Source organism: Leptidea sinapis, chromosome 45, assembly GCF_905404315.1.
Source record: "Leptidea sinapis chromosome 45, ilLepSina1.1, whole genome shotgun sequence".
In the NCBI taxonomy this organism is placed as follows: domain Eukaryota; kingdom Metazoa; phylum Arthropoda; class Insecta; order Lepidoptera; family Pieridae; genus Leptidea; species Leptidea sinapis.
Genome location: NC_066309.1, coordinates 8297501 through 8307500, shown reverse-complemented (window position 1 = coordinate 8307500; position 10000 = coordinate 8297501). Strand labels below are relative to the sequence as shown.

At 52.1% G+C, this 10000-nt stretch overlaps 2 non-coding genes and 1 pseudogene across 2 annotated transcripts; all 3 read right to left on the bottom strand.

Moving 5' to 3' along the window:
* The window catches only part of LOC126977754 (large subunit ribosomal RNA), an 8003-nt pseudogene extending 2852 nt beyond the window's left edge, over positions 1-5151 (bottom strand).
* A 539-nt stretch (positions 5152-5690) lies between these two features.
* LOC126977711 (5.8S ribosomal RNA) lies at positions 5691-5847 on the bottom strand. The gene has a single exon (XR_007732382.1). It is a non-coding gene; the product is annotated as a 5.8S ribosomal RNA (ribosomal RNA).
* Positions 5848-6224: 377 nt separating this feature from the next.
* On the bottom strand, positions 6225-8129 carry LOC126977611 (small subunit ribosomal RNA). The gene has a single exon (XR_007732286.1). It is a non-coding gene; the product is annotated as a small subunit ribosomal RNA (ribosomal RNA).
* Between the last annotated feature and the right edge of the window lie 1871 nt (positions 8130-10000).

The following is a 10000-nucleotide window of genomic DNA, read 5'->3' as shown; positions in this document are numbered from 1 at the left end:
TCGAACGGTTCAGATGGAGGCCCATCATCATTCCAACCCTGTGCACCACATCGATGGACTCCTGGAGTCCCGCCTTTGTGCTCGCGATTAGCACGAGGTCATCGGCGTACGCTAGGGCGGAGATGATCTCCGTTCCTAGACGGTACCCTACCCCTGGAGGCAAGGAAGCCAGTATAATGTCCATCGCCATGTTGAACAGGATCGGAGACAGCGGGTCCCCCTGCCGAACTCCCTTCCCCACTTTCACAGGGTCACTCGTCCCCTCCGAAGTCGCCAACGTAGTGAGGGCTGTTCGGTAAAGGCGAGCAACGTAGTCACAGAAAGCCATGGGTAGGCCTCTCTCCACAAGTAGCTTGACAAGCGCCTCATGCGACACTGTGTCAAAGGCCTTGGAGAAATCTAGCACAGCCACATGACATTCCCGCAACTTGCTCCTGCTATCCCCCAGAACCGTATCCAACACCGCTGTGTTCTCTAGGCAGCCGTCGGCGTGGACGAATCCTCGCTGACGATAGTCCGGGGGGCAACAATTCAAAATTCTCCGAGCCAAGAGACTATGCATATGCCTCAGCGGTATCGACGCAATCGAAATTGGCCGGTAGTCGCCGGGGCCCGCAGGCTCCTCTTTCTTTGGCACGAAGATAGTTCTGCTTTGTCGCAGTAGTTCTGGGATTTCGCCTATCCTCATCCATTCGTTGAAGAGGTCCGCCTTGGATTGCAGGGGTATACTACGCCAGTCGTCAGGCGTAATGCCGTCAGGACCTGGCGCAGTTCGAAGATCGATACGGGCCTTTCTGATCTCTTGAGCAGAAAATGGGGCCCAGAGCTGGGAATAGTCGCGCGTGCCTCCGTGCCGCTCTTTCAGCCGTAAGGCCTTCAGAGCTTCCGGTGTGGGCCCAGCAGCGGTCGACACTGCCTCAAGTATAGGCTGCCAATATGACACCATATCCCCAAGAGAGTGCTTCACGCCCCTGGTTGCACCATCTATTACCTCAGCTGCAGCACGTCTTCGTGATTTTTTGAATATCTCCTGAATCTTAGCGTACTCTTCGCGCCTCCGCTTTCGCGAAGTCATCTTCAAGCCGGTGGCGTTTCCGGACTTGTGGGTTTTCTTCCGCCGCCCCCTACCTCGTGACTCCAGGCTCATCCGCATCTTCCGTGCCGCCTCCCTCTCGCAGAGTAGTTTGGCAAGCAGTTCCGACGCGTCTGGCCTATCCGAAGTCAGTTCGGCGAAGGGGTCATCAAGGTCAGTGGTTTGCACTCTAGAGTCGGTTGTCGGCTGGTCTTCCACGGGCGTCGTTGCTTCGCGGGACAGCTCCACCTCCCTGACGGTGGCCGCAATCCGCATCTCCTCTACGTACTCGAGCACTTTGCTTTTGTACGCAGCGGAGCGCCTTTGGCCCTTAATCGCCTCCACAGTCCTTCCGGAACCTGAGAGACGAGCCGCCAGGGTAATATTGGTGCACTTCCCGGTCTCCACAATTAATCCCGCTTCAGTACGCGCCAACATCGTCAACTCTTCATCGCTCCACCTCCTCTTTACCCTATCTGTAGGGGCGGCTTCGGCGTTCGAATGCACCGGGTGGGCCCTTCGTTTATGGACGCCCAGCCCGATAGCAGTATTAAATGGTCGTGTACAAATCGGACACGTGAACTGGAGATGACCACCGCTCGGCGATCGACCAGATTCAGCGTCCGGGTTTATAATCGAGATGCTCTCTGACTCCTGCGGGAGGTCAGAGGTCAAATCCACTGCCGTGGTACGGCCCACATAATTTGACAAAGCTTTCTCTTAGATTGTCGGCCGTGGGGGCTGCTAACCCTTCACAGCCGATTCGTACGCGGCTTTCGCTAGGCTCCTCCCGAAGGGCCGCTGTACTTGAGCACCCGTAAACGGGCACCCCATCGGAGCTCATTGGGGGCTCACCCCCAATGCATCACCCGCTATGTGGTGTGGATCGTACAGGTGATAATGCACGCTCCCCGCCCAGCCTCCAGGCAAGCCTGTTGACCTAGCAGTAGAGCATGCTCCTCGCTTGAAAGCCAGGGAACGCGGCGAGGTTCAGCACTCTGGCAGTTGATGGCTGAAAGGATGTTTTGGCGTTCCCCCTCCCCCCAAAATGGATATTTCTATCCAACGTTAGTTAAGAGCGGCGGCACCGCGTGCAGGTCGTGGGTAGGAGTTGGGCTTCACTAATGCAACTGCACTTTACGCGCAGCGCATTAGCTCTTCCCCATTGCAAAGGGTAGTGCACGCACGTCATCGCCTCAAAGAGACTCAGTCTATGATCCCCCGTCCACAGTATTTTGCCAGCAAACCCATGAACGGGCCGTACACCCCCAGTGGAGCAACTCGGACTCTCCAGCCCGTTAGGGCCCTGCTCCGGGAGCATTAGCGTGTTGCAGTTAAGAGAGTCATAGTTACTCCCGCCGTTTACCCGCGCTTGCTTGAATTTCTTCACGTTGACATTCAGAGCACTGGGCAGAAATCACATTGCGTCAACACCCGCGAGGGCCATCGCAATGCTTTGTTTTAATTAGACAGTCGGATTCCCCTTGTCCGTGCCAGTTCTGAGCTGACCGTTGAACGGCGGTCGTACAGTACCGCGCCGATCGCGCACGAGACGAAACCGACGCGGACTTACGGCTAGGAAGATCCGCGAAAGGCCGGAACGCGGGTCCGGATTCAGCACGACGCGCGAGACCACCTTGCGATGGAGACACGCGCGAGCATCGACCAGGCCCGGCACCGGCCGCATCCGCTTCCCGTCCAAACCCGACACGCCCCGGTCCTCAGAGCCAATCCTTATTCCGAAGTTACGGATCCAATTTGCCGACTTCCCTTACCTACATTATTCTATCGACTAGAGGCTCTTCACCTTGGAGACCTGCTGCGGATATGGGTACGAGCCGGCGCGACATCTCCACGTACATCCCTCACCTGAATTTTCAAGGTCCGCAGAGAGTATCCGGACACCGCCGCAAATGCGGTGCTCTTCGCGTTCCGAACCATATCTCCCTTCTATAGGATTCCATGGAACTCGAACGCTCAGGCAGAAAAGAAAACTCTTCCCGGACCACTCGGCGGCGTCTTCAGGCCACTTTGGGTTACCCCGTCGAACACTCGCTTGAGAAACGAGAGAACGATTATTGAAACGGTTCCGCTGCCGGGTTCCGGAATAGGAACCGGATTCCCTTTCGCTCAAAGGGCGTTATTTATCATATACACAAAATATATATAAACACGCCGCATCGACATAAGATCTCTCCTTGAGCTTAGGATCGACTGACTCGCGAGCAACTACTGTTCACGCGAAACCCTTCTCCACGTCAGTCCTCCAGGGCCTCGCTGGAGTATTTGCTACTACCACCAAGATCTGCACCGACGGAGGCTCCAGGCGGGCTCACGCCCAGACCCTTCTGCGCACTCCGCCGCGCACGTCCTACTCGTTACGGCATAATACGCGTGCGCTTTGACACGCACGCGCCGATTGCCGGTAACGGTAGTGTATAGGCAAAACGCTTCAGCGCCATCCATTTTCAGGGCTGGTCGCTTCGGCAGGTGAGTCGTTGCACACTCCTTAGCGGATTCCGACTTCCATGGCCACCGTCCTGCTGTCATGAGCGACCAACGCCTTTCATGGTGTCCCATGAGCGTTTTTTAGGCGCCTTAACACTACGTTTGGTTCATCCCACAGCGCCAGTTCTGCTTACCAAAATTGGCCCACTTGGCACCGTCATCAGATCTCCGGCTTCATCGTTCGAGTAAGCCGGAGTTCTCACCCATTTAAAGTTTGAGAATAGGTTGAGGTCGTTTCGGCCCCAATGCCTCTAATCATTCGCTTTACCGGATGAGACTGTTACGAGTCGACGCCAGCTATCCTGAGGGAAACTTCGGACGGAACCAGCTACTAGATGGTTCGATTAGTCTTTCGCCCCTATACCCAGTTCCGACGATCGATTTGCACGTCAGAATCGCTACGGTCCTCCATCAGGGTTTCCCCTGACTTCGACCTGACCAGGCATAGTTCACCATCTTTCGGGTCCCAGCATCTGTGCTCAGAGCGCGCCCGCATTCGCTGATTGGAAACGAGACGCCTCGGGAGTGCGAGAGATCGATTTTTGACGACCGACGCTCCATCCTCCCTGAGCGCGCGACAAGCGCGCGCCTTCACTTTCGTTGCGCCTTTCAGTTTTGTCTGTTTGAATTCATAACTCAATGACTCGCACACATGCTAGACTCCTTGGTCCGTGTTTCAAGACGGGTCCTGCGAGTGCCCGAAACAGTAACATCGCCGACTGATACGCGCACAGTCCGAGACTACACGGCTGCGACGACAGCGGCGTCGCGTCAGCATCCGCACAAGGGCAGGATGTCGACGACGACTCTCGCTCGCGTCGGGCCGGACGCGTCCCCGGATGGAGACGCGTGCGCGTTTCATGACAAGTACCGTCCGCCGCCGGCCGGCGATCGTCACGGTCGGACGGCTGTGCGCGTGAACGCGCAGCCGCCCGGCTCCCGGACAACGCTTAGGCCGAACAGACGAACGGGTCGCGATGCATAATGTGTACTAAGAGAGAAGTGCACGCCGTCCGGGTGCGTCAACGGCGGCGACCGGTGAACGCGAGCACGAGTCTCGCGCACATCGCGGCACGCCGCCGTACGCCCCGGAGTGACGATGAATCTCTCCGTTCGTTCATTCGAGTTTCGCAGGTTTACCCCTGAACGGTTTCACGTACTCTTGAACTCTCTCTTCAAAGTTCTTTTCAACTTTCCCTCACGGTACTTGTTCGCTATCGGTCTCGCGGTTATATTTAGCCTTAGATGGAGTTTACCACCCACTTAGGGCTGCACTCTCAAGCAACCCGACTCTGAGGAGAGTCCCTCTCGCGGACTCGCTCCGTCGCTACGGGCCTGGCACCCTCTATGGGAAAACGGCCCCGTTCAAGACGAACTTGGACGGGAGCGGCGACCGCGAGAAAGCGGAACCTCCCTAACACCACATGTCCCGCGACCGTGACGACCGCGGGATTCGGCGCTGGGCTTATCCCTGTTCGCTCGCCGCTACTGAGGGAATCCTGGTTAGTTTCTTTTCCTCCGCTTACTAATATGCTTAAATTCGGCGGGTGATCCTCCCTGATCTGAGGCCAACGATAAAAAGTATGAGGCAGACACGATATCCGTCAGCGCAGCGACACCGTCGTGCGCGCGCCGCCAATAAGTCTCAACGACGTATCGTCGACCCGCGCACGTACCGCGATCGAAGCGCCCTTCGGACGTCGAGTCCGCCTACTCGTTTGCACGCTCACGTCGGGCCGAAATAACACGTGCAGCGCACGGGACGCGAACCGAAGGCGCAGCCACGCACGCCGTTCACATAGAGAGCTCTGCATAGATTAATTAAAATTAATCACGAGATATCCGCGTGTGACAGCGAACGAGCGCGCCCCGGTACCGCGCCCGTCTCCGTGACCCACGTCGGGCGTGAGGCGGAGACGGCGTTGCACGCGAACAGCACCACGCGTTGCGGCTTATTTTACATTTTCGAACGGATCGAGCGGGCCCCGGAAAACCGGCGGGGTTTACCCGAGCCCGGCCCGAAGACCGTCACTCGTTTTACACGTTTTTTAGGCGCGCAAACAGTGTTGTCAGCATACAGCGACGGCGTCGTCGTATTCTTTTATGCAGCCGGCCCTCAGACAGGAGTGGTCCTGGATATTTCTCCACGGACCGCAATGTGCGTTCGAAATGTCGATGTTCAAATGTGTCCTGCAGTTCACACTATGACGCGCAGTTAACTGCGTTCTTCATCGACCCGCGAGCCAAGTGATCCACCGTTCAGGGTAATAGTTTTTATATTTAGAAAATACGTGAACGATCTCTGTGTGTAACAAAATATTATGTGACGCACGCATTGCGCGTACGTCGTGATCTCGACTCGCTTCGCACTCGACATGAGCGCGTCGCGAGACGCACGCGCGTCGCGTACATGCGAACCGCGCCCGCCGAAGCGTCGTGCCGGAGACGTCGTGCCGGACACCCCCCCCACTTGCGGCGGGAGATGTCAGCGCGCGCGCGGCAAACGCGACAACGGAGCACAGAGAGCACATCGCGAGCGCGAAAATAATCAGTGATTGACACGTGATTGAAGTTATCATCGTCAACAGTCGGCTGTGAGCGAAGCGTGTCGGCGACAACGCTCGCGCACGCGACCGTTACACGTTAATGATCCTTCCGCAGGTTCCCCTACGGAAACCTTGTTACGACTTTTACTTCCTCTAAATGATCAAGTTTGGTCAACTTCCCAGCAACGCCGACGGCCGCGAAGCCACCGCGTGTCGGTCCGAAGACCTCACTAAATCATTCAATCGGTAGTAGCGACGGGCGGTGTGTACAAAGGGCAGGGACGTAATCAACGCGAGCTTATGACTCGCGCTTACTAGGAATTCCTCGTTTATGGGGGATAATTGCAAACCCCAATCCCCAGCACGAAGGAGTTTCAACGGGTTGCCCGGGCCTCTAGGCCAGGGAGAACATGTTGATTCCTTCAGTGTAGCGCGCGTGCGGCCCAGGACATCTAAGGGCATCACAGACCTGTTATTGCTCAATCTCGTGCGGCTCGAAGCCGCCGGTCCCTCTAAGAAGAATTTTAATACGCCGCCAGTGAGTTGCGCGACCCTGAAGCCGCGCACACCTAAATGACGACGCCTATTTAGCAGGCTAGAGTCTCGTTCGTTACCGGAATTAACCAGACAAATCGCTCCACCAACTAAGAACGGCCATGCACCACCACCCACCGAATCAAGAAAGAGCTGTTAATCTGTCAATCCTTCCGGTGTCCGGGCCTGGTGAGATTTCCCGTGTTGAGTCAAATTAAGCCGCAGGCTCCACTCCTGGTGGTGCCCTTCCGTCAATTCCTTTAAGTTTCAGCTTTGCAACCATACTCCCCCCGGAGTCCAAAATCTTTGGTTTCCCGGAAGCTGCCCGCCGAGCCATTGTAGTAACGTCGGCGGATCGCTAGATGACATATTTACGGTTAGAACTAGGGCGGTATCTAATCGCCTTCGAACCTCTAACTTTCGTTCTTGATTGATGAAAACACCTTTGGCAAATGCTTTCGCTGATGTTCGTCTTGCGACGATCCAAGAATTTCACCTCTAACGTCGCAATACGAATGCCCCCAGTTATCCCTATTAATCATTACCTCGGAGTTCTGAAAACCAACAAAATAGAACCGAGATCATATTCTATTATTCCATGCACGAAATATTCAAGCGGCATTTTGAGCCCGCTTTGAGCACTCTAATTTGTTCAAAGTAAAATTGTCGGCCCATCTCGACACTCACTGAAGAGCACCGCGATAGGATTTTGATATTGAACCGGCGTTTTACCGCCGGCTCACCGACGATATGCTCCGCAGACGTGTCAGTATCACCGCGGATGCGATGCACCGACAGCGCGGCGCACAAATGCAACTACGAGCTTTTTAACCGCAACAATTTTAGTATACGCTATTGGAGCTGGAATTACCGCGGCTGCTGGCACCAGACTTGCCCTCCAATTGTTCCTCGTTAAAATATTTAAAGTGTACTCATTCCGATTACGAGGCCTCGTAAGAGTCCCGTATCGTTATTTTTCGTCACTACCTCCCCGTGCCGGGAGTGGGTAATTTGCGCGCCTGCTGCCTTCCTTGGATGTGGTAGCCGTTTCTCAGGCTCCCTCTCCGGAATCGAACCCTGATTCCCCGTTACCCGTGACAACCATGGTAGTCGCAGAAACTACCATCGAAAGTTGATAAGGCAGACATTTGAAAGATGCGTCGCCGGTACTGGACCATGCGATCGGCAAAAGTTATCCAGATTCATCAAAATTAACGACTTCGGACGCGAGGCCCTCCGTCGATTGGTTTTGATCTAATAAAAGCACTCATCCCATCACTGGTCAGAGCTCTGATTGCATGTATTAGCTCTAGAATTACCACAGTTATCCAAGTAACTGAGTAAGATCTAAGGAACCAAAACTGATATATTGAGCCATTCGCGGTATCGCCTTAATACGGCTTGCACTGAGACATGCATGGCTTAATCTTTGAGACAAGCATATAACTACTGGCAGGATCAACCAGGGAGCTGCTGCAAACAACGATTGTTGTCGCGCTCAGCGCGTCATGCGTCGCGATCTCCCCTTAGGGCGTCGCGACTATGACATCTTGAACATATCGTGAGATATCCGTTCGCGCACTGTATACTATATATCTCAAAGGCATACGGTGCGCGTTGAACGAATCATAAATCGGCGATGGGCCGATTGTATGTTATGAAAGTTCAGTAACGAGAGTCCCTTCGGGTAATAATAAAAATGATGACACGCAATAGAAGCGGTATCAACGTATTAATATCGGTACACGTCGTGATCACAAATCGGATCGACGCCCGGTGCTTGAGAGGAGCGTGAACGTCTCGCACGAGTGAAATGCGCGACGCGTTCCGGCTTGCGGGCCCTCACGTTAAAAATCTTAACAGAGGGAAACCGTCGAAGCCCAGTCGGCGTCTTGGTGCGCGCAAAAAATTTACACGATCGCTTTCAACGTGACGAGGATCGCCGCAGCGTATGATACTATAGAGAGAGTGAAGAGAGGAATTATGAGAAACGAAATCACAAAAAACCTTTCAAATCACCAAATCAAATATCATCCGCATAGGGAAACTCGAAAACGCTCGATCGACACAGCGCGGTGAGTCTGTCTCATTTTTTATATTGTAAAAAAAGAACATATAAAACAACGCGCGACACAAACACAGACACAGACACACCAGCTCTGCCCCGAGAGTACCAACAACCGTATTGTTATTATATCATCGTCGTTATCATCGCGCGCATTCACAAACTTACTCAAATATAAATATATATTAAATAAAATATGAATGACGATGACGACGACGAGAATAATAAAACAGCAGCAGTTGTTGTGGCTGGGGGTGGTGGTTGGTGTTGTGCGTTTTTGTATTTTTGTCGCGTGCGTTTTTCACTCTTTTTACAAGAAAAAACTTGAGCGGCGTTGAATTCGGCGTCGCGAACCGTTCGCTACGGACTCGACTCTCGACGCCGACTGCCGTATGTGTGGTGCACGCGAACGATATGAACGTGTAAACTCTCTGATATGTGAATAAAGTGATTTTGATTTGATTTTACTATTTATTAATAACATAATATTGAATATGCATTGCGGCTTCGAAGAAAAAATCGTTTTTTTTTTTTTTTTTTTTTTTTTTTTACTTTATTAATAACGAGTACGATAATGTTCAGTAATAAACGCGCGACACGTACATTTCATTTTCCCTCCGAAACCAAATAAAAAACCTCCAAAAAAAAATATATTTCAAATCAAATCAAAATTCTTATCATACATCAATCTTACTCACCCAAACTAAACATGCGTCTAAACGCAGCGCGAGACGAGCCAGCTACTTGATACTACCTAAGACAAGAACAAATTACGGCAAGCGTATGTTTATTTACGAGGGCGCACAACTTTTTAATAGTCTACCTTCATCTCTCAAAAAGATTAGGTCACTAAAAACATTTAAACGTGACCTATCAGACTATATTGTTTCAAAGTTTTTATAAAACACATGTCTGAAATTGTTTGTTATGTGACAGTGCCCTGTAAAAGTGTGTAATCTTAAATTTTGTGAAGAAGAATAAGTACTATAATGTGTAACATGTATGTACTGAACATCTAAAGAACGGCGGATAAATTATTACATCATATTTTTATGTTCTCATGTAAGTGACAATATTATGTTTTTAATGAGAAATAAATATCTTTAAACGTAATTCTTTCTTACTTACTTACTTACTTACCTATTTACTTACTTACTTAGTTGCTTACTTACTTACTTACGTACTTACTTACTTACTTAATCACATTCGTTTTTCGCGATTTTCAGCAAAACGGTAGGTAAGTTTTATCATAAAAGTATCTCGGACAAAAATTGT